Raw genomic sequence first — 26,735 nt, forward strand, 5'->3', positions numbered from 1 at the left:
GTCTTGTGAAAAATATGTTATTTGTGTAAAAATGTATAAGTCCAAATGAATGATTTAAATAACGCTACGCCATGTAATATAATACAAGCACTTATATATAGGAAGTACCAGCGGCGTATCCACCATGCTTGTATCACATTACACACGTCTCGTTACTCAAATCACTTACCCACATAAACCACCAATGTAAATTGCCCATGTCTAAACCGTTGTCAAGTGTCAATCAAGTAATGTGTAAACAAAATGTCATGTATCGCAAGTGAAATATGTAACAACCAAATCATAGGTAAGAATGCACAAACAATGTACTAAGTATGCGACGGATGGACATACATAGCATGGTACAAAGTATAAAATGTCTTGTAAAACGATGTACTAAGTATGCACACAATGGGCATACATAGCATGTGATGTAAAATGTACTAAGTATGATGAACATACATAGCATGAAATGTTATGTAAAACGATGTACTAAGTATGCACACAATGGGCATACATAGCATGTGATGTAAAATGTACTAAGTATGATGAACATACATAGTATGAAATGTTATGTAAAACGATGTACTAAGTATGCACACAATGGGCATACATAGCATGTAATGTAAAATGTACTAAGTATGATGAACATACATAGTATGAAATGTTATGTAAAACGATGTACAAAGTATGCACACAATGGGCATACATAGCAAAAACATAATGAAATCATGTACTAATAGTGTACTAATGAACATAGCAAGTATATGATATAAAAGTATGAAATCATGAAAGTAACAAGTAGGCACATGTGTTTCACCCCAAAACGTTTGGAAAACAGTAAAAGAGGGAACTATGTACTCACTTGAGGGTGCTTAGAAGTCTTGAACAACAACCAAGCAAAGCTAGAGGGATCACGGAAATCAAACGGCACCTAATATAGGTAACTATGTAAATAACTGGACCTAAATCGGGAGATCGGATAGTATGAGGTTTCGTAAACCAAATGAGTATTGGAACTCATATGATATGGTTTAACAAAGCCTATATACTAAAATGAAACCAAAACTAAGTGCTTACGACCCATTTCGACCCGTTTAGGTAGCTTATGCTACTTTAACGCGTCGTTCGCGTAAAACGCGTTCGGACCGCCTAACTAGCCTTATGACAAGTATTATATGCCTTAACACGCCTAATAATTATGTTACATATGCTTAAAATGAATTTATGCGTAAAAAGGGCATTTTGGTAATTTACCTAAGGCATATATACTACCTATCATATAACTAACTAAACGTCGTGACCATAAGGTATAACCTCAGAAGGTTATTCCCTATACGACAATGGTCACCTAAGGTGTTTGGTCGGATCCTAATGATCGACCAAATGGGTCGGGTTCGAAAGTATAAGCGATGGTTTAGATCGCTTACCTTTACGACCCTAAACATGCACGAATCTAAAAGCGACGAGCTAAACATGCTAGAACATGTTTAGTTAAGTTAGAAAACAGGTTTGGTATTAAAACAAACGGTTTTAATACCCTAGAGTAGTTTGGTTGCAAAATACGCGAGAAAACGCATTTTGGCCGAAACTACGACTCGTCACTGAGCCTAGATAACGTGGTAATCAGTAGGTATAGTCACTAGGGACTATAACCATCGTGATTACGCTCACGTTATGAAGTTCAAAAGAACTTCGCGTTGACCATAAACTGGTCAATGCAGAAAGTCAAACACAGTTTGACTTTAACGCTAAAACGAACCATAAACGCGAAAGAATACTTACAAAAGGTCCCCGCAAGGTTTGATTCCAAGTAATCTCAGGTAGGAAGTGCACAAACACAACCACTTAGAGAAAACTCAGATCAAATGTGAGGGAAATGGGCAAGGCAAGGTGGGTATTTATAGATAAACAAGAACCGTTAGGATCGTTCCTCGATTCCCGAGCTTAAATCTCATCCCTACACTTGTACCCACTGAATTGCAATACAATGGGCACCCAAAACCAGCCCATAGTTTGCCCAAAACCATTTGCATAAGTGAGGAACAGCTGGATCAAGCTGGAATGCATTTTCTGCTATCTGGCACCTGCTTACGGACCGTAAGAGGAAGTCCATACGGTCCGTAAGGACCCTGCAGGTCAGCAAGTTTGAAATTTGGCAGAACAGGCCCCTGCAGCTCCAAACTTGGTTTTTAATGCATTTTTGACCCGTTTAAGCCCAGTTAACCCCATTTCAAAGCTCTAAAATGAAGTTAAAGTATAGGGAACTCAAAATGTGCTCAAAAATATGTCGGATGTCAGTTCGTTTGGCCGCACGGTTGCGTTGTTCGGTTAATTACAACGGAAGTCGTAACGAACGCAAAAACGGTCCAAATTGCGCGACGAAAGGATTTTTCTTATGCCAAACACTAAAATAAAATATTTTAATGCTTACATAAATTTTTGGATGTCCGGATGTATTCAGAACGTAAGTTATGCGCGAAAATGCAAACTTATGCACTTTTTGACGCTTTTAGTCCCTGAATGAGCATAAAGTTTATTTTTGCGCACCAAACACCTCAAAGCCTATTTCTAAGCTATGTAAAGGATATTTAGGGCATATTTAACTTATGATCAAGTTCTGGAAGGTCTGTTACAGTACAAATTGACATACTTTCGCAGTTTGTCGAATTTAGTCCCTGTAAGTGAATAAACTTGATTTCGGCATACCAAACCATCCAAAACTTATTTCTAAGTGATGTAAAGGTTATTTAAGGTATGTTAAGCCTATGTCACTATTCCGAAGTGTTTGTTGCATTAAACTGGTTATATTCACGCATCAGATCGCGTATAACCTTCCAGAAAGCGATTTAAAGCACGAAATCGAACAAGAATTGATATGTGCAAACGATACACATATTTTTACAAATCTCAAGTATGAAACATAATATTTCATTGATTTGGTATTTGTTTGATGGTCGTGGTGACACAGGTGTCACAGGGGTAAAGGAGTGGAGGTGAGGCAGATGTTGTGATTATGAGCTATGAAGGAGATGAAGTCTTAGTTCTGCATTTTTATGTATGAGTTGTGTGTTGGCAGAGTAAACAAGGAATAGAGGGAACGTTGTTATGAGCGGCTAGGGTTAGGGCAAGACCATTTCCTTTAGTTTTTAACTGATTTAATAGTATCAAAAATTGCATAATCAGTCCCAATGGTTTAATTAATCCATGATTATGCTATAATTCAAAGAACTAACTTTATAATTAAACTAACTAGGTTGGTTTACTAACTTTAATATCTAACGAGACTAACTAGATTATTATAAAATTAAACTTTTTATATAGTAATATTAATTAATGAAATTAATTAAATAAAATAGGATAGATAAATACCCATATTGATGAACGAATTAAATTAGAGATAAAGATTTTCGACGATTATAACGAATCGACGAATTACTAGGATACAAAGTTTCCAAAAATAGGAACATGAACAACGGTTTCTAAATATGGAAAGTTATGAAAACGCGGAGCGTTACATATCACCCCCAACTATCGGCCTTTGGCCGTTGCCACCCTCAACTAACACTTTGACACCAAGCACCCCCAACTTGACTTTTAGTTTGTGTTGGCACCACTCAGTTAACTCATTACTAACTGAGTATGTTTCTAATCGTACGTGGCACAGTCTTAATTACGTGGGCAGATTATGTGGCGAATACGTGTTAAGTACCTTCATTTCCTTAATCCTACGTACCACAGTCTCTCTTACCTACAAATCCTACTCCCATTATCTCTCCTCCACCTAACTTCCTCCCACACCTTCAACTATGGAGCTCGTAAGTCTCCAATCAATCTCCTCTTTCAACTATTTCTCTACACACATGTCTAATTTGACTATTCTATGCTCAAACAATGTTTCAGTTGTATCATTTTCGATATTAATTATGACTTTTTGACTTTATTCTGCTGCATTAGCGTGTGCGGTTTATTTGTGCGTTAATTTGGGGATTTTTATGTTTGATTGGGAATTAATGGTTAGGTGACACCTGATGTGGAGAAGATGGGAGAAAGTGACGGGATTAGGAGGAACTCAACCCTAATTTGTGCGCCGATTATGGCGGATACGGTGGATCAGATTCCGTCGGTTTTTTCAACGGAATCAGTCGTCGGCAATGAGCCTGCCGGAGCTGTTATCATTTCCGGTCGGTGAGAAGCTGAGGTAGAGGTTGAATATTTCGTACGACGAACGTCTCCGGCTTGACACGTTGACGATGCCAGCGACGGAGCGGTTACCGGAACGGACGGATGCGGAAGATTCCGTCGGAATATCCGTTGATGATGCGAAAAAGATAATTATGTTTTCTCAAAAAGTGAGATCGGCGGTGAAACATATTCCAATGAACTCAATTAGTTACTCTGAGTTTGTACAGGGATGCTGTTAGGGGAGGATTTTCCAATCCTAAGGATCAGAGATCCTCAAATGCTGTCAGGATCACGGATCTTCAATTCTATTTGAATTAAGGATCCTCAGAAGACATTGCAGGATCAGGATTCAGGATCGTTATTGTTACCCTTTTACTAACGGTTGTCTTCATTATGTATAATTATGTTTTGCAGGAGTATACACCTTGGAGTTGGTCTTGTCGATATTCTTGGGGAATATGCCTTCAATATTCCGCACTTGCATGGCTTTGTGAACGTTGTGGAGATCGTGGGAAGCTTGCGCATTTAGCGGATAGTTAGTTAGTTTAGTTATTTCTAATTTAAAAGGGGATAACAAGCTTGAGTTAGAACACTTGGCTAATTTTAGCAAACACACACTCTCGAAACAGTTCTCACTAGCTCTCAACAGTTTACTTGGCGATTTCATACATTTTTGCACATTGCACACTAGTAATCCTTTTAATAAGCTTGTTATCGTCCAGAGTTGTAACAATCTTTTGTTTAATCTTAGTTGGTGATCGGTAGTTTCCATCACCCGAGGTTTTTTATGCCGGAGATCAACTCTTGATCAAGGGCTTTTTCCTTGTATAAATCCTCGTGTCAATTGTTCATTACATTTGCAAGTTATTCATACATTAGTTCAAGCATCATCCCTCACAATAAAGATTTGGTTGCATTATCCTTGCTTGATTTTTGACCAAAACAGTTTGGCGCCCACCGTAGGGCAATTGGTGCTTCATTCCTAAGAAATTTTTGTTTTTGCAATCATTTCGGTTAATTACAACCAACCAGATGGCTTCTTCAGCAAAGAGCACTTCAAATTCAATGCCGGCACTCAGTTCTTCACAGGGCGTTCCACCTTTGCCTCCACCACCTTCTGGATCTCAGAAGAATGCTGAAAATGCTGCAAAGAGACCAAGCCCCATTTTTTCAAAACCAGCAACTTCTTCTGTTTCTTCTAGTCCTACTACTAGTGATCTTTTTACTTTGATTTTGCAGATGAAGGAACACATACAAGAGCAGGATAAAACCAACGAAAGGATCCTCAAGGAGATTGGTGATATCAGGAAACAGAAGAGATCAGTGGAGGATCATTCTCCATTGAGGCCTAGATCGCTGAATTTCGACACTCCTGTCATAACCTCCCAACATTCAGCAGCTCCGGATGTCCAATACCTGGGTGGATTAACAGGGATACGCTATGGATCATCGGCAATGACTCGGGCTCTAGGATCCTACTTTCAACCATCAGGATCCTCTGTTCAGCATCAGGGATCCTTCTTCTAGCATCAGGCATCCTTCACCAGTTCAGGAGGGTACATGGGGACACAGCCGGCTCAAGGATCCTCTCAGGTTCAAGGATCCTCCCAGGTTCAAGGATCCTCTCAGATTCAAGGATTCTCTCAGGTTCAAGGATCCTCCTTTCAGCCTCAAGGATCCTCATCGCAGGTTTTCGGATCCATGGATTATCCTCCAAGACCCCTATTTACAACACATCAGGGATCCAACATCTTTCAGGATCAAGGATCCTTAAGAAGTATGCAACCTTGAAGTTCAGATGTTCATCAAGGAGACTTCATTTCAATGCAGACCATTGCTTATTCTGGTCCTTTTGTCATACCAGAATCTCGCCAATATGGATTCATACCCGGAATTCCAAACTTGAATCCTCCAGGAGGTAACACTTTTTAATAATTCTTATAACACTAACCATGGCTCTATGCAGGATACATGTATCAATCAGGCTATGGCTAGGGAATTACAGAAGCTGAAGGATATGATATCCATCGTTCCAAGAGTGGTTAAGCCCATTCCTGAAATCGCGGATGGTAGCCACAGGATAACCTGTTTTGCACCACCCCTTTGTGATGCAGAAATTCCAAAAAGGTTCCAGATACAAACCATGAAGTTATATGATGGTTCAACGGACCTAGAGGAGCATGTGGCTCAATACAGAGAAAGGATGGAGATCAATCCAATTCCTGAGCGGTCAAAAGAAGCATGTCTATGCAAGGGTTTCGGATCCACTCTTACAGGATCAGCTCTTAAATGGCTGCTAAGTCTTCCCCTTACTTACTTCATTTGCTAATCTAGTTAACCTGTTTAATAGTCAATTCTCAAATAGTAGAAAATTTGAACGATTAACTAGTGATCTATATAGGGTAACACAAGGTCAAAATGAATCACTTAGGGATTATATCACTAAGTTTAGTAAAGAATCCTTGGACATTCCTAATTTGGATATTGCTACGGCTGTGGAAGCCTTTAAAATGGGTTTACTTAGGGATTCATTATTCTATGATGATCTTGTCATGACCCCTTGCAGGAATCTTGATGAAGTGAGAACCAGCGCCCTTAGATTCATCCGATTAGAGGATGATAAAAGGATCCAGGAAAGACTGGCAGGATCCTCGAAGTAGGAAAAGCAAGGATCCTACTTCAAGAACAACAAGTTCAAGTCCTACAACAAGTCTGATAACCAGAATGTGCATGCAGTAGAACAAGAAGAGGATGATGAGGATTATCCTCCAATTTCTGAGTACTGTTTTTCTGTTGATAACAATGAACTAGTTCTTGCAATGCAGAATCTAGGTGAGAAAGCAAGATGGCCAAGGAAAAGTGATAAACCAGCCGCAACAAAAGACAAGTCCAAATGGTGTGCATATCATGAGGATTTCGGACATCTCACTAAAGAGTGTATTGACCTAAGAAACGAAATTGGTTACTTGTTAAGCAAAGGGCACTTAATGCAACTTTTGGGAAGAAAAAAGTCAAGGATCTAGGATCCTGAGAAGATCCCAGAAAGAGCTCCTGCCCCTCCAGCAGATGCACAAGTTATAAACTTCATATCGGGTGGATCAGACATTTGTGGTACTTCCTTTTCAGCAGCCAAGTGACATGCAAAGGAAACCAAGATGGATAATGGGGATAGACCCATTTGAACTTCCACTGTTACCAAGGATAAAGTTATTACTTTTGATGAGGATGATCGTGTTGACATCCAGGATCCTCATCATGATGGTCTTGTTATTACTTTATTCATATCTAACCACTTTGTTCGCAGGATCCTGATAGATGGAGGAAGCTTAGTAAACATCATTCAGCTTGATGTCCTCAAGAAGATGAACATCCCTGAATCGGATATTGTGCCAAGATCCTTAGTTCTTGTGGGATTCAGTGGAGAAACCAAGAACACATTGGGGGACATCAAACTCCCCATCTATATTGAAGGACTTCACTCTTATAAAAAATTCTGTGTTATAGATTGCTTATCCTGTTGTAATGTTATCCTTGGCAGGCCATGGATACATGACATGAAGGCAGCTCCATCTACCTATCATCAATGTGTGAAGCTTCCTAGTCCATGGGGAGTGGTGAAAATTGAGAGTGATCAACAAGAAGCTAAGAATTGCTACACATCATCAATGAAACCAGCCTCAAGATCAAAGGAGCAATAGCAATTAAAGTATCCTTCAAAAGATGTCTTGGAGGCAAGAGAGCAGGATGTGAAAGAAATCCTTATGGATCCTCATGATCCTGAATCCAAGATCTACATAGGATCACGGATCCTTGGTAATATTGAAAAGGATTTGGTATCCTTCCTCAAGAGGAGAAAAACTACTTTTTCCTGGAAGCATGAAGACATGACAGGTATATCTAAAGATATAATTACCCATAAACTTAACATTGACAAGTCATTCAAGCCAATCCACCAAAAGAGGAGGAAGTTTGCACCTGAAAGGAATGCTATTATCTAGGAAGAGGTAGACAAATTACACCGAGCAGGTATGATTAGAGAGGTTAAGTATCCAAGATGGTTAGCCAATGTGGTTGTTCAAAAGAAAAATGGAAAGTGGAGGGTATGTGTCGATTTTACTTATTTAAACAAGGCATGTCCCAAGGATCCTTTCCCATTACCCCACATTGACTCGATGGTGGATGCTACCGCGGGTCATGAGTTGTTGACTTTTATGGATGTTTCATCTGGATTTCAACAAATTCAGATGAAACCATCTGATCAAGAGGATACAGCCTTTATGACCCCAACTGGTATATATTGTTATATTGCTATGCCATTTGGACTAAGAAATGCAGGTACTACTTATCAAAGGCTAGTCAATATGATGTTTAAGGAGCAAATTGGACACACTATGGAGGTCTACATAGATGACATGGTGGTTAAGTCCAAAAAAGCTGAGGATCACCTTAGAGACTTGGAGGAAGCATTCGATATCCTTGATAAATTTAATATGAAACTAAATCCTTCCAAGTGTCACTTTGGTGTTAAAGCGGGAAAATTCCTAGGCTATATGGTAACAAAAACAGGAATTGAAGCAAGTCCAGAGAAAATCAAGGCAATTCTGAATATAAAATCTCCTGCCAATGCAAAAGATGTGCAAAGATTGACATGGAGGATCGCAGCCTTGAACAGGTTCATATCCAAGTCATCAGAAAAGTGCAAAGAATTCTATGACATTTTGTGAAAGAACAAGAAATTTGAATGGACTAAAAAGCATGAAAATGCTCTCAAAGCTATTAAGGATTACCTATCCCCAGCTCTTGCCTGGATGAAACCAGAAAAAGGGGATATATTATCCTTATATCTAGCGGTATCCGCTAAAGCAGTAAGTGCAGTCCTTGTTAAGGATCACCAATGTACACAACATCCTGTTTATTATGTAAGTAAGAGTTTGCTTGATGTTGAATCCAGGTATTCACATTTAGAAAAACTTATCCTTGCATTGATTATGGCATCTACTAAATTAAGAAATTATTTTGAAACTCATGCCATTATTGTTAAAACTAATTTTCCAATTAAGAATGTTCTCAGGAAACCTGAAATGTCAGGAAGGATGGCTAAATGGGCAGTGAAGCTTAGTGCTTATGACATAAGATATGAACCAAGGACTGCTATCAAATTCCAAGCCTTAGCTAACTTTGTGGCAGATTTCAGTAGTGACTTGCAAAGGGAAGTTGAGTTAGAAGTCCAACAGCTAGAGGAAACTAAGGATCCTTGGATACTCTTCAATTATGGAGCTTCTAATGTTAAAGGAACTGGGCTTGGAATACTACTAAAATCGCCACAGGGGGACATAATACCCCACTCAATAGCTTGTGAGTTTCAAACTACTAACAATTAGGCTAAATATGAAGCCTTGATAGCTGGTTTGCAAATTGCCAAGCATATGAGGATCAAGTATCTTGAGGTACATGTAGATTCATTGCTAATTACTAATCACTTTAATGGATCCTATGCTGTTAAAGGTGAAAAGCTAATCAAATATTTAGAGATAGTCAAAGAATTGGCACTCTCTTTTGTTTCTTTTAGTTTGACACAGGTACCCAGAGAAGAGAATGCAGAAGCTGATGCACTGGCCAATCTAGGATCATCCTTGAAGATTCCAGAAGATATCAAGATCCCTATTATCCATATCCTAACCCCTGCTATTGAGGATCATGTAGCTATAGAGATAGGAGAGGATTCTAAAATCATCCCTAGTGATGATACACAATCTCATTGAGGATCATGGATCCTTCCAATCATGAGATATATCCAACATGGAGAGATTCCTACAGGAGAAAATCCCAGGGCTTTCAAAATTAAGGTATCTCAATTTAAAATATTGAATAACATGTTATATAAACGATCTCTTGCAGGACCATATCTAAGATGCATTGAGGATCCTGAAATCCAAGAAGTCCTAAAGGATCTTCATGAAGGAGATTGTGAAAACCACACTGGGGGCAGGGCATTATTCTCAAGAATCCTGAGGACAGGATGTCACACCCCCAAAATCCACACGCGGAGTATCACCGCTTGGGAGCGTGACTGACCAGGATCAAGCCACCAATCATATAGAACAACGTAAATAGTAAAAGTAAATGTAACTAAACCAAACCCATCCATATGAAAGGTGTTCCAAAACATAAGTATAATAACAAAGTTTAGCGGAAGCGTATGAGTAAAAGCCCAACATAAATAAAGTATGTAATGTCATAATGTTCAATCAAAGCGTTCACGATCCTTGTTCCACAACGACCGTGCCTCCCTGTGCAAGCTCCATGTACCTAACGACCTGCAAGGCATGTAACAGAGGATCAACAACTAGTTGAGCGAGTTCACAGTAAGTAAGTTCGTAATAGTAAGCTGGCTCTACTGGGCCGATAGTATGCTCTATTGGTGGGGGCTTCCCATAATTGTATATACACTAGACTATTTGTAACCATAAGTGTTCTTCTTACCGAGAACAGTAATACGTACGAAGTTTACGTAGGTTTTACGTAAGTTTCCTTCCCAACCGAGGACAGGGGTACGCGAGGGTTTACGTAGGTTTTACGTAAGTGACTGACCTAACCGAGGCAATAGTAGGTATAATAGTTACGTAGGTTTTACGTAAGTATCCTTCCCAGCCGAGGATAGTGATGAATACAAATATACGTAGGTTTTACGTATGTGTCCTTCCCAATCCGAGGACGATGGTAGATAGTCTAGTAATTGTGTAAGTACAAATGTCACACCCCGACCACGTAAAACAACAAAACGTGGCGGAATCGTCGGGGAGTGTTGTAACAGAATCATTGTTTCATAACACATGGAAAATTGAAATATTGATTTATTAATTTAAAAGAGTTACAATGTCTTAACAAACAAATAAGTATAACATAATTAACTAGTCTTGCATCTTTTATTGTCACTAAGGCCCAAGTCCGCCTATGTGTATCTTGATCAATCCTATGCATCATCTCCTGAAACACATGTGAAAATAGGTACGTCAGCAAAAAATGCCGAGGAGTACATAGGTTTTATGAAAAATAGGATTCATGACTTAGGTTTAAGAAAATGTTTAACAAAAACTTGTCATGAATCCAGTTTAAGTGTTTGCTTTTATAAAACGTTTGAAAATCGATGATAGATAGGTATAGTTAAAAAGAATGAGGTAAGGTTAAGTGAATAACCAAGTAAAAAGGAGTTTGTATAAGTCAAACTGTTTTGTAAAACAATGTCTTGTGAAAAATATGTTATTTGTATAAAAATGTATAAGTCCAAATGAATGATTTAAATAACGCTACGCCATGTAATATAATACAAGCACTTATATATAGGAAGTACCAGCGGCGTATCCACCATGCTTGTAGCATACTACACACATATCGTTACTTAAGTCACTTAAACAAACCACCAAAGCATATAGTTCATGTTCAAACCAATCATCAAATGTTCTTGTCTAAACCTTTGTCAATGTTAAAAAACCCAAAATGTAGTCATGTAGTTATGTGTAAACAAAAGTTATGTATGGTAAGTAACAAAATGAGAATACTTAACCATAAGTAAAAAAGGAACAAAGCAAAGTATTTTGAATAAATCAAAAAGTTATGTTTTGCCAAGTAGAAAACTTGTTTTATTGATACAAACATTTATGTGGTGAGTTAACGCATACATCCAAGCCTTGAGACAGCAGGATAACCTTAGAGTAAAGGTTATCAAAGTAAAATGTTCACGGATTCGGTCATTCCATCCATCCAAACAAACCTACGATTTTAGGAACGGGATTTGTCAAGTCCTATGGTCCCACTACCTACTACCGAGCGGCATGATCGGTGTTAATGAATGTAATAAAGAACCGTTTAAACAAACCAAATGTTATACCAAATGTAAACAAGTTATGTGAAAACAATGTACTAAGTATGCTAAGTAACATACAAAGCAGAAAAGTCATGTAAATCAATGTGCTAGCATGTTAAATGAACATACATAGCAAAAGAAATGTAATGTAAAACTATGTGCTTAGCATGTCAAGTAAACATACATAGCAAAACATAATGAAATCATGTACTAATAGTGTACTAATGAACATAGCAAGTATATGATATGAAAACAAGAAAGCACGAAAGTAACAAGTAGGCACATGTGTTTCACCCCAAAATGTTTGAAAAACAGTAAAAGAGGGGTCTATGTACTCACTTGAGGGTGCTTAGAAGTCTTGAACAACAACCAAGCGAAGCTAGAGGGATCACGGAATCAAACGGCACCCTATATAGATAACTACATAAATAACCGGACCTAAATCGGGAGATTGGATAGTATGAGGGTTCGTAAACCAAATGAGTATTAGAACTCATATGATATGGTTAAACAAAGCCTACATACTAAAATGAAACCTAACCTTAGTGCTTATGACCCATTACGACCCGTTTAGGTAGCTTATGCTACTTTAACGCGTCGTTCACGTAAAACGCGTTTGAAACGCCTAACTAGCCCTATGACAAGCAAGATATGCCTTAACATACTTAATATTGTTGCTAAATCAGTTTAGATACTAAAAATTATGTTGCATAGGCTTAAAATGAATTTTAGCGTAAAAAGGGCATTTTGGTAATTTACCTAAGGCATAAGAACTACTTATCATACAACTACTTAAACGTCGTGACCATAAGGTATAACCTCGGAAGGTTATTCCCTATACAACTATGGTTACCTAAAGTGTTTGGTCGGATCCTAATGATCAACCAAATGGGTCGGGTTCGTAAGCATAAGCGATTGATTAGATCGCTTACCTTTACGACCCTAAACAAGCACAAATCTAAAAGCGACGAGCTAAACATGCTAGAACATGTTTAGTAATGTTAGAAAACAGGTTTGGTATTAAAACAAACGGTTTTAATACCCTAGAGTAGTTTGGTTACAAAATACGCGAGAAAACGCATTTTGGCCGAAACTACGACTCGTCACTGAGCCTAGATAACGTGGTAATCAGTAGGTATAGTCACTAGGGACTATAACCATCGTGATTACGCTCACGTTATGAAGTTCAAACGAACTTTGCGTTGACCATAAACTGGTCAATGCAGAAAGTCAAACACAGTTTGACTTTAACGCTAAAACGAACGAAAAACGCGAAAGAATACTTATAGAAGGTCCCCGCAAGATTGATTTCCGAGTATTTCTCAGGTATGAAGTGTTTATAACTCCAACTTAGAGAAAATCTCAGAATCAAGTGGGTTTGAATGAAGTTGGGGTTGGGTATTTATAGGAAAGGCACAACCGTTAGGATCGTTCATCGCGAAACGTGCTTCGATCTCGGCCGTCCAAGTGGGCACATGGTATTTGGATACCATGGGCTCTTAAAAACCATCAAATTTGGCCCCTAGAATGCTTAAAAACCAGATTCAAGGGTGTGGAACAGCTGGATTAGATTTTTTTGCTGATCTGGGACCCTCACGCGGCCCGCTTAAGGAATACACAAATTCTCACGCGGGCCGCCTGGGCATAGTTTCCAGAATTTGCAGTTTAGTCCCTGAACTTGGGAAACATGCATTTCGGCCCATTTTTGGCACGTTTAAGCCCCGTTAACCTCATTTCAAGGCTCTAAAATGATGTTAAAGTATAGGGGACTCAAAATATGCTCAAACATATTCCGGATGTCGGTTCGTTTGGTCGTAAGATCGCGATGTTCGCTTAATTACGACGGAATGCGCATAAGCGCGAAAGACGATCCAAATTACGCGACGAATAGATTTTTCTCATGCCAAACACTAAAATAAAATATTTTAATGCTTGCATAAATTTTTTTGGATGTCCGGAAGTATTCTGAATGTAAATTATGCACGAAAATGCAAACTTATGCACTTTTTGAGGCTTTTAGTCCCTGAATGACCAAAAAGTTTATTTTAGCACACCGAACACCTCAAAGCCTATTTCAAAGCTATGTAAAGGATATTTAGGGTACGTTTAACTTATGGTCAAGTTTCGGAATGTCCGTTACAGTACAAATTGACATACTTTCGCAGTTTGTCGAATTTAGTCCCTGTAAGCGAATAGACTTGATTTCGGCATACCAAACCATCCAAAACTTATTTCTAAGTTATGTAAAGGTTATTTAAGGTATGTTAAGCCTATGTCACTATTCCGGAATGTTTGTTGCATTAAACTGGTTATATTTACGCATCAGTGCGTATATAACCTTCTAGAAAGCGATTTAAAGCCCGAAATCGATCAAGAATTAATATGTGCAAATGATACACATATTTATACAAATCCCATGTATGAAATACAGTATTTCATTGGTTTGGTATTTGTTTGATGGCTGAAGTGACACAGGTGTCACAGTCTCCCCTACTTCAGTAAATTTCGTCCCGAAATTTATTTAGAGGAAACTTGTGAGAGCTTGAAACATGAAGTTGAAAAGATCAAACGACACTGGTTAGAGTTCTGAACTTCTAGTAGCTTTAAATAACATCATGCTTACAATGTGGGAGGGACACATATATACAAGTATATAAAGTGTTACTGGTGCGTCCACCGTACCTCCATTACATTGTTCACACTTCGTTATTGTTGCCACTATTGGTTCTTACACATAATAAGTCTTACTGTGGTTTCCGTGCACTGAACTTCATAATTATGTATGCATCCATAATTACGTAATTCCTTGCATAGTCACATAGTGCATCTTAGAATGTGTAGGGGAGGAAAACAATGAACGAGCCTGTGATGATTGTGATTTGACCATACTGGGGTCCTTTTTAATTGAGTCAATAAATGATCTCCAGACCGCCAAGGAGTCTTTTCAGCTTATATCATCATATGTCATTCTCAACCAGATACTGAATCAATCGCTTGACCTAGACCACTAAAGGGGTCTCTTTGAATCAAGGAATGGCACTATAAAATCCATGGGTCTTAACTATCACGTAGAAACCCAATTAAGGATTTGAGATTGTACCTTTTGAATATCCTACTACAAATCCCTCATATAAAAAATACGAAAGGTTCTTATGAGGACTTGGATAACGAATTATCCAGAGTATACAAAATCACAAAAATGCATAAAAGGAAACACAAAATGCATAAACACATAGTCACATAACCACAAAATTGTTTATCTTGATTTTAAATTTGTCATGATTTAATTTGTTCTGTTAACTGAGCACATGCATTTAAAGCACACCAGGTATCCAATCAGAGGATTTTGATTGGTGCTTTAAACATTATCAAGAATCCAACTATGAAGATAGAAAGATCTTGAATAGGAAATTCGATTTCGATTGAAAAGAACCGAAATGTTCAAATTAAGGTACACAAGGAATCCAATTAAGGACTCTGATTTGAAAGATAATTAACCACAAGGGTCCAATTGTAAAGATAAAAAGATCCCATATGGATTTTAGAAGTTGAATGTGTTTTGAAACCTTGCACTGGATGTGCTTTAAGTCAGAACATGAAGTAAAAATGCTTATGAAGATGAGATGCTGGATATGTCAAGGTGACATATGAAGCAGAATTTGAAGGTTAAGTCAATGAATGAAGATAATATTTTTGAAAACTATGCATGGGGTTCAAAAAAATGTGTTCAATGTTTTTGAAACCTTATATATAATACTTTCGAAATCATAAAGTAGGTGTATTAGGTAGGTATATTTATAAAAATGTTTAAAAATCATGCGGGATGAATTTTGAAATTATGTATAAGGTCTTTGAAAACATGAGTGATACTTTTGAAATCATGCACTTGATATAAGTAATTATATTGTATTAATAATAGTTTGAAATCATGAAGGTCGTTTTTGAAAACATAGGCATTGTTTTTGAAATCATGGAGGTTGTTTTGAAAACTTATGTTATGCATGTTGAAAAATCAGAACGTAATGAGTATGAGATTTGAAAATACCCTTAGTTATCTAACCAAGGATTCGGGGGTACAAATGTGCAGAAGCACGATTACTCAAAATTTCGCTTTATTTCTTGTACTTTGTCTCATAGGATGAAACGAGTAATTAAAATTTTTGAGGAAATCATGAGCGATCACTTGAAAGGGAGAATCACAAGAGTAGTTTGTAAGGAACATAGTTCCTTGATGTAGGTATCATAGGAAAATGCCATACACACATGTAACTACATTTGTACATCAGAATTACAAATAACAACTTTTATTTATGAACAAGGCAGATTGTTTCACAGTACAAGAAAACAAAAGAAACAAAGGCATAAGACAGCAACATCTTTTACTCAGCCAAATGCTCATCCAAGGGTTGGATATTGACAATCTTCGGGCATTTGTTCCTGAAATGGCTTGTCTCGCCACAGTTGTAGCAAGTACCAGATGGAAAATGAGCTTGAGTAGGGTTGACTTGGAGTTGGGTAGTAGCAAGATTTGCAACAACTTTGTTTTGGATAGCAAAGCGGCATATGCTAATCAAATGTCCCAACCGTCCACAGTAGGTACATTTGGAGCAGGGTACGAGGTTTGAATGGTGACGGTTGCATCGTTTGCACCATGGGGCAGTTCCTATGTACGACTTCCTAGCTGGTGGCGCTGCCACCTGGCTAGGTCCCGCTTGATTAGGTGTAACTGCTGCGGGTTTCCTTGAAGCCTTACGCTTCCTTAATTTTGGTGCAGGCTTGACTTCTACTTCCTTTGGTGACTCTTGAGTGGCTCCATTTTTTAGACGAGACATGGCAATGCCTAGATCCACAGACTTCAGTATCACTTCGCCTATTTGCTGGGCAAATTTGGCTGTTTGCTCGGACATCTGACCGTTGCTGAGATAAAGAGACATTCTAAAAGAAAATGAAAGACATAAGAAGAAACAAGTGAAAGGTTACCGGGTGATCAAAACAAAATGACAACGCATAGAAATTGCGATCATTTGTTTGTTACCTAAGGCAAACAAATGAGATGGTGAAGAATCAAAGTAAGCGGGTCATAATAATGCATTGCTGAAGACATGCTTGCCTATAAGTGAACACTCACCCCAAGAGTTCCCAGGTAAGAGTGACTGGTCCGATACTGCGGATGTGTACGAACACTCTAGCCTTAGACAGAAAATTCAGAGTACAGGCATTCACTCTTCCAGTTTGCACGTGTTCACATCATTTAGACCCAAACTTTGACGGGATTTTGAAAACTCGAAAGGCACTAAGACAAATATGAGTTAAACTGGAAGGGTTCAAAACCTTATAACAAAGGGTTCAAAACCTAGTAATCAATCATCCTAGAACAGATGATTAGTTTTCAAAGCGGATCAAATTTATGTTCTTGTTGTGGTTGTCACCTAAGGATAAGTGACGGTATTGTTTTATGACTAAACGCAAGTAAACTCGCGTTAGGGTCCTAGGAAGGTTATAGTCTAGGTCAAAGCATTACTAATAACCTAATTCCCTATAACCATGGGCTCTGATACCAACTTTTCTGTCACACCCCGACCACGTAAAACAACAAAACGTGGCGGAATCGTCGGGGAGTGTTGTAACAGAATCATTGTTTCATAACACATGGAAAATTGAAATATTGATTTATTAATTTAAAAGAGTTACAATGTCTTAACAAACAAATAAGTATAACATAATTAACTAGTCTTGCATCTTTTATTGTCACTAAGGCCCAAGTCCGCCTATGTGTATCTTGATCAATCCTATGCATCATCTCCTGAAACACATGTGAAAATAGGTACGTCAGCAAAAAATGCCGGCGAGTACATAGGTTTTATGAAAAATAGGATTCATGACTTAGGTTTAAGAAAATGTTTAACAAAAACTTGTCATGAATCCAGTTTAAGTGTTTGCTTTTATAAAACGTTTGAAAATCGATGATAGATAGGTATAGTTAAAAAGAATGAGGTAAGGTTAAGTGAATAACCAAGTAAAAAGGAGTTTGTATAAGTCAAACTGTTTTGTAAAACAATGTCTTGTGAAAAATATGTTATTTGTATAAAAATGTATAAGTCCAAATGAATGATTTAAATAACGCTACGCCATGTAATATAATACAAGCACTTATATATAGGAAGTACCAGCGGCGTATCCACCATGCTTGTAGCATACTACACACATATCGTTACTTAAGTCACTTAAACAAACCACCAAAGCATATAGTTCATGTTCAAACCAATCATCAAATGTTCTTGTCTAAACCTTTGTCAATGTTAAAAAACCCAAAATGTAGTCATGTAGTTATGTGTAAACAAAAGTTATGTATGGTAAGTAACAAAATGAGAATACTTAACCATAAGTAAAAAAGGAACAAAACAAAGTATTTTGAATAAATCAAAAAGTTATGTTTTGCCAAGTAGAAAACTTGTTTTATTGATACAAACATTTATGTGGTGAGTTAACGCATACATCCAAGCCTTGAGACAGCAGGATAACCTTAGAGTAAAGGTTATCAAAGTAAAATGTTCACGTATTCGGTCATTCCATCCATCCAAACAAACCTAGGATTTTAGGAACGGGATTTGTCAAGTCCTATGGTACCACTACCTACTACCAAGCGGCATGATCGGTGTTAATGAATGTAATAAAGAACCGTTTAAACAAACCAAATGTTATACCAAATGTAAACAAGTTATGTGAAAACAATGTACTAAGTATGCTAAGTAACATACAAAGCAGAAAAGTCATGTAAATCAATGTGCTAGCATGTTAAATGAACATACATAGCAAAAGAAATGTAATGTAAAACTATGTGCTTAGCATGTCAAGTAAACATACATAGCAAAACATAATGAAATCATGTACTAATAGTGTACTAATGAACATAGCAAGTATATGATATGAAAACAAGAAAGCACGAAAGTAACAAGTAGGCACATGTGTTTCACCCCAAAATGTTTGAAAAACAGTAAAAGAGGGGTCTATGTACTCACTTGAGGGTGCTTAGAAGTCTTGAACAACAACCAAGCGAAGCTAGAGGGATCACGGAATCAAACAGCACCCTATATAGATAACTACATAAATAACCGGACCTAAATCGGGAGATTGGATAGTATGAGGGTTCGTAAACCAAATGAGTATTGGAACTCATATGATATGGTTAAACAAAGCCTACATACTAAAATGAAACCTAACCTTAGTGCTTATGACCCATTACGACCCGTTTAGGTAGCTTATGCTACTTTAACGCGTCGTTCACGTAAAACGCGTTCGAAACGCCTAACTAGCCCTATGACAAGCAAGATATGCCTTAACATACTTAATATTGTTGCTAAATCAGTTTAGATACTAAAAATTATGTTGCATAGGCTTAAAATGAATTTTAGCGTAAAAAGGGCATTTTGGTAATTTACCTAAGGCATAAGAACTACTTATCATACAACTACTTAAACGTCGTGACCATAAGGTATAACCTCGGAAGGTTATTCCCTATACAACTATGGTCACCTAAAGTGTTTGGTCGGATCCTAATGATCGACCAAATGGGTCGGGTTCGTAAGCATAAGCGATTGATTAGATCGCTTACCTTTACGACCCTAAACAAGCACAAATCTAAAAGCGACGAGCTAAACATGCTAGAACATGTTTAGTAATGTTAGAAAACAGGTTTGGTATTAAAACAAACGGTTTTAATACCCTAGAGTAGTTTGGTTACAAAATACGCGAGAAAACGCATTTTGGCCGAAACTACGACTCGTCACTGAGCCTAGATAACGTGGTAATCAGTAGGTATAGTCACTAGGGACTATAACCATCGTGATTACGCTCACGTTATGAAGTTCAAACGAACTTCGCGTTGACCATAAACTGGTCAATGCAGAAAGTCAAACACAGTTTGACTTTAACGCTAAAACGAACGAAAAACGCGAAAGAATACTTACAGAAGGTCCCCGCAAGATTGATTTCCGAGTATTTCTCAGGTATGAAGTGTTTATAACTCCAACTTAGAGAAAATCTCAGAATCAAGTGGGTTTGAATGAAGTTGGGGTTGGGTATTTATAGGAAAGGCACAACCGTTAGGATCGTTCATTGCGAAACGTGCTTCGATCTCGGCCGTCCAAGTGGGCACATGGTATTTGGATACCATGGGCTCTTAAAAACCATCAAATTTGGCCCCTAGAATGCTTAAAAACCAGGTTCAAGGGTGTGGAACTGCTGGTAACAGCTGGATTAGATTTTTTTGCTGATCTGGGACCCTCACGCGGCCCGCTTAAGGAATACACAAATTCTCACGCGGGCCGCCTGGGCATAGTTTCCAGAATTTGCAGTTTAGTCCCTGAACTTGGGAAACATGCATTTCGGCCCATTTTTGGCACGTTTAAGCCCCGTTAACCCCATTTCAAGGCTCTAAAATGATGTTAAAGTATAGGGGACTCAAAATATGCTCAAAAATATTCCGGATGTCGGTTCGTTTGGTCGTAAGATCGCGATGTTCGCTTAATTACGACGGAATGCGCATAAGCGCGAAAGACGATCCAAATTACGCGACGAATAGATTTTTCTCATGCCAAACACTAAAATAAAATATTTTAATGCTTGCATAAATTTTTTTGGATGTCCGGAAGTATTCTGAATGTAAGTTATGCACGAAAATGCAAACTTATGCACTTTTTGACGCTTTTAGTCCCTGAATGACCAAAAAGTTTATTTTAGCACACCGAACACCTCAAAGCCTATTTCAAAGCTATGTAAAGGATATTTAGGGTACGTTTAACTTATGGTCAAGTTCCGGAATGTCCGTTACAGTACAAATTGACATACTTTCGCAGTTTGTCGAATTTAGTCCCTGTAAGCGAATAGACTTGATTTCGGCATACCAAACCATCCAAAATTTATTTCTAAGTTATGTAAAGGTTATTTAAGGTATGTTAAGCCTATGTCACTATTCCGGAATGTTTGTTGCATTAAACTGGTTATATTTACGCATCAGTGCGTATATAACCTTCCAGAAAGCGATTTAAAGCCCGAAATCGATCAAGAATTAATATGTGCAAATGATACACATATTTATACAAATTCCAAGTATGAAATACAGTATTTCATTGGTTTGGTATTTGTTTGATGGCTGAAGTGACACAGGTGTCACAACAAATCTAATCATTCAATCCCATTCCCAATCCCCGGGAATCCCATGCCTTGGTAGGAGTGTGAACTCACCTTGGTTTGCTCGGTATGTTAATGCTTATAGTGTTAATTAGTGATTAAGTCCGTTACACACGACCTAGGGTACATTGCACATAAATTCGAGATAAGGGTTTACATTCAATTAGGGTTTACAAGTCCTTGATGTCTAAACTGTCACACCCCCAAAATCCACCAGCGGATAACACCCGCTTTGAGGGCGTGACTGACCAGGATCCAGCCACTAATCATACTGAGCATTGATTTAATATTAGAAATATTTACTATCCAAAGTAGTTAGCAACATTGCAGTTTAAGTTTGATGATTAGTTTAACAAAACAGCGGAAGCATAAACCAAAGTAGTTTTAAAGATAGTCCTAAGTTCAAGATAGTAAAACCCAACACACGGGTCTGACGAACACTACACATCCCCAAGCAGCAGCTCCTCAGTCACGGGTTACCTGCAAAGCATGCAGTAAAGGGGTCAACAATAATGCTGAGTGAGTTCACTAGTTTCAGTTTTAGTTTACCAAAAACTTAGGTTGTTTAGATAAAGTATTTATAATCACGTTATGGGGAGCTACCCCATCTATAAGCTCACTAAACTGTAGATACCGAAACTGTTGACGGAATATTATCGTGCCCCGAGTCAACGTCTATCGTCATTGACCATGTTGCAAGGTCTACTAGTTCACGCCCGATCCCCCCGGTCACGGTGTGAGGTTGTCAAACCTAATAGCGCTATCAACTAATAACCCGTTCGCCCCCGGCAATGAATCGGTACTGTAAGCAGGGACTTAAAGTGATAGAGTTTCGTTTAGCATGGCTAGTTGTGATTTATAAATAGTATCCAAACGTATCTCCCCCGGAGATAGTAATTACCCATTCTGTTTTCCCCCGGAGTAATGGGTCAAAAGTGTTTTCCCAAAGTTGGTAGTTTGGTCCGTGTCCCTCCGCGGGACGCATGCTTTTAATGTGTGAACTCACCTTGGGTTGCTCGGCAGATTAGGTTACTTGGTCAAACACGCTGGTCACCACGTCCTAGCATGGTTACCGGTATGGGTCAGGTTCGGTGTACACGCATTCACGTAAAATCTTTCACATTACTACCACGTATCATGCATACAAGTAAACAGTGGGTTATTGGGCCGGCCCTAACATTTACACAGTCAAACAGCAACACACAGTCCAGTCAACAGGTAGCCCATGTTACACACATTATGGCCCAATAACCGAAGGGAACAGCCCAGTCGCAACCAGGTGATCTCGAGTCGCAACCAGGAGGTCTCGGCTTGTCACGCTGTGGTTGCGAGTCGCAACCGTGTGGTCTCGAGTTGTCATGCTATGGTTGCGAGTCGCAACCGTCGTAGTCTCGAGTCGCAATCGTGTGGTTTCGAGTTGTCATGCTATGGTTGCGAGTCGAAACTGTATGGTTGCGAGTCGTAATGCTGTCCTTTTCATGTTCACGTGTTGATTCAGATACATCAGTCCAATATGTACTATGAAATCAGGCCCAAATCAGGAAACAACCAATAGGATTTCACTAACAAGTTTTCCTAATCAGTCTATTAGTAAAAATGGATCAAACAGTTAGGTTTTTCAAATATTCACTTTAACATTCAACCATCTTCATCACATATTCATCATTCTAGGGTTTTCTCATTCACATAAAGTAATTATAAATATGCATTTTATGAGTCCCAACACATGTTTTAACAAGATCATTAAGCAAGAAAACAAGAGAAATATACTTTTGTAACATCAAACATGAATTTGGTTGATTTATCATAATTCCTAAAATATCATTCTAGCCATTTTGAATCATGTTATCAAATGTTATCACATAATGATTTACACACATCCTTAAGCCCACAAATCACTTCAAAGATCATGCATAACATTTTTAACTCTCATCTTTCTGGCATTCAAAGTAGGCATCATAGTTCACATAACATTTAGTAAATCTCAAAACTAACCGGTTGAGAAGAAGGAGCCGAAAACAAAGAAAAGGAACCGAGAAGATGGAGTGTCCGAGTGATGATCTTGACTGAGTTTCTTGTCCGAGATCCTTGTGCGATCCGAGCTTGGTCCGAAAGTTGGAAGAGGTTGGGGTGTTGTTGAGAGTTTTCTAGTGAGAGAGAAATAGTAGGAGTGTGTGGATATGTTTGTGTAAAAGTGAAGGAAAGTGGGGAAGGTTAGGATTTTATACAAGGTTCAACATAGGCTAAGGGGTTTCGGCCCAAACCGGTTACGGCCCAAACCGGTTACGGCCCAAGAGGCCCACTCGAAACCGAGTGGCCCACTCGCAACCGAGTGGTTGCGAGTCATGGTCTCGACTCACTAGATTATACGTGTATACTTATATATATAATACATACACAACACATATCAAGCAAAAAGATCACGTTTTCATTTAATAACATATATATACACCAAATATTACAAGGTGTTCGTTCGGAAAAAAAACCTAGAGTGTCACATTATCCCCAAGTGTTAAGAACTTTCGTCCCAAAAGTTAAGGCAGCCACTGCCAAGCTAGCGTGTTTCAACAGGGTGTCACATCATCCCCCCGTTAGTTTGGAATTTCGTCCCGAAATTCGGTTGTAGCTTCAGTGCTGGGGTTTTCGTTTGGGAACAACTGGGGATACTTGGACTTCATCTGGTCTTCCCGCTCCCAGGTAAACTCTGGGCCACGTCGTGAGTTCCAACGAACTCGCACGAGAGGTATCTGGCTACGTTTGAGGGTTTTGATCTCTCGATCCGTGATCTCAATCGGTTCCTCAGTAAAGTGTAGCTGTTCATCAATAGTGAGTTCCTTGAAAGGAATTATGAGTGTTTCATCCGACAGACACTTCTTCAGATTAGACACGTGAAAGACATTGTGCACTGCACTCAGCTCTGCAGGCAGGTTCAATCTATAAGCAACCTTACCGATTTTCTCGGTAATTTCGAATGGTCCAACATATCGCGGATTCAGCTTGCCTCGTTTACCGAAACGAACCACACCCTTCCAGGGTGAGACTTTAAGTAGAACCCGGTCCCCGACCTGGAATTCTAGCGGTTTCCTACGCTTATCAGCGTAGCTTTTCTGACGGTCACGAGCTGCCGCCATGCGTTGTCTGATCTGGGTAATCTTTTCCGTTGTGTCTACCACCAGTTCTGGGCCTGTGAGTTGACTGTCACCGACTTCCGCCCAGCAAAGAGGTGATCGGCATTTACGACCGTACAATGCCTCAAAAGGTGCCGCCTGAATACTAGTGTGGTAGCTGTTGTTGTAGGAGAATTCTACTAGCGGTAGATGCTTCTCCCAGTTCTTGCCAAAATCGATCACACATGCTCTAAGCATGTCTTCCAGAGTTTGGATGGTGCGTTCAGACTGCCCATCCGTTTGTGGGTGATAAGCGGTGCTCATGTCCAAACGTGAGCCAAAGGATTTGTGCATAGCTTGCCACAACTCGGAAGTAAAACGAGCGTCTCGGTCGGAAATAATAGAAGTTGGCACCCCGTGCCTCGAAACTACTTCCTTTAAGTAAATTTCCGCCAAGGTAGAAAACTTGTCTGTTTCCTTAATAGCCAGAAAGTGCGCGGACTTAGTCAATCGATCTACTATCACCCAAATAGTGTCATTCCCGCGTTGGGATCTAGGTAGCCCCGTAACAAAATCCATGGAAATTTGCTCCCATTTCCACTTCGGGATTTCGGGTTGCTGGAGTAGTCCTGCTGGTTTTTGATACTCAGTCTTGACTCTTGCGCAGGTCAAACATTTGCTAACGTATGCAGCTATGTGGCCTTTCATGCCAGGCCACCAGTAAGTGGTCCTTAAGTCGTGGTACATCTTATCTGAACCAGGATGTACTGAATAACGGGACTTATGGGCTTCGTCCATCACAAGCTCTCGTAGATCTCCGTAAAGTGGGACCCAAATGCGTCCTGCCACATAGTAGGCGCCGTCTTCTTTTTGCTCTAGTCGTTGTCTCGATCCTCGCAGGGACTCAGCCCTGACGTTTTCCGGTTTCAGAGCTTCAATCTGAGCATTTTGAATCTGGGTAGGGAGATTAGACTGGATGGTAAGTTGTAAGGCTCGCACGCGCTTGGGCGTAGTGTCTTTTCGGCTGAGGGCGTCCGCCACGACATTGGCCTTGCCCGGATGGTACTTGATGGCGCATTCATAATCATTCAGGAGCTCGACCCATCGACGTTGTCGCATGTTTAATTCCTTTTGCTTGAAGATATGCTCGAGACTCCTGTGATCGGTGTAAATGGTGCACTTGGTACCGTACAGGTAATGTCTCCATATCTTAAGTGCAAAGATCACCGCTCCTAGTTCCAAGTCGTGCGTAGTGTAGCTCCTTTCGTGCGTCTTAAGTTGTCGAGAGGCGTAAGCAATAACTTTGTCGCGTTGCATTAACACACAACCGAGCCCATGGATGGATGCATCGCAGTAAACCACAAAGTCGTCAGTTCCTTCAGGCAGCGAGAGAATAGGAGCACTACAGAGGTTATCCTTTAGTGTCTGAAATGCGGTTTCCTGAGCTTCACCCCATTTATAAACCATACCCTTCTGAGTAAGAGCCGTGAGAGGCTGAGCGATCTTTGAGAATCCAATGATAAATCTTCGATAGTATCCCGCAAGTCCTAAGAATTGGCGGACTTCGGTCGGAGTCTTAGGGGTAGGCCAATTCTTTATAGAGTCGATCTTTGCAGGGTCAACGTGGATTCCATCCTTGTTAACCACGTGCCCAAGGAAATGGACTTCTCGAAGCCAGAAGTCGCATTTCGAGAACTTGGCATACAGTTGCTCATTGCGAAGGAGTTCGAGGATAAGGCGTAGGTGCTGTTCATGCTCTTCTTGACTTTTTGAGTAGATCAGGATGTCGTCGATAAACACGATCACGAATTTGTCGAGGTAAGGTTTGCACACTCGATTCATGAGATCCATGAATACCGCGGGCGCGTTGGTCATTCCAAAGGGCATAACAAGGAATTCATAATGACCATAACGAGTTCTGAATGCAGTTTTGGAGATGTCTTCATTACGGACCCTTAGCTGATGGTAGCCTGATCGCAGGTCAATCTTAGAATAGTAGCTCGATCCTTGCAACTGATCGAATAGGTCGTCGATTCGCGGGAGAGGGTAACGATTCTTGATGGTAACCTTGTTCAGCTCACGATAGTCAATACACATTCGGAACGTGCCATCCTTCTTCTTAACAAAGAGTACCGGTGCTCCCCATGGCGATGAACTAGGGCGGATAAACCCTTTATCCAATAGTTCCTGTAGTCGAGTAGAGAGTTCCTTCAATTCTGCGGGGGCTAGTCGATAAGGTGCACGAGCTATTGGCGCTGCTCCGGGAGCTAGCTCGATTTGGAATTCGACCTGACGGTGGGGAGGGAGTCCAGGTAGTTCCTCAGGAAATACCTCGGGGTAGTCACGCACTACTGGAAAATCTTCGATCCTCTTTTCCTTTTCCTGCGTGTTGGTGACAAGTGCTAAGATAG

Source organism: Helianthus annuus, chromosome 9 (assembly GCF_002127325.2).
Source record: "Helianthus annuus cultivar XRQ/B chromosome 9, HanXRQr2.0-SUNRISE, whole genome shotgun sequence".
NCBI classification, from domain to species: domain Eukaryota; kingdom Viridiplantae; phylum Streptophyta; class Magnoliopsida; order Asterales; family Asteraceae; genus Helianthus; species Helianthus annuus.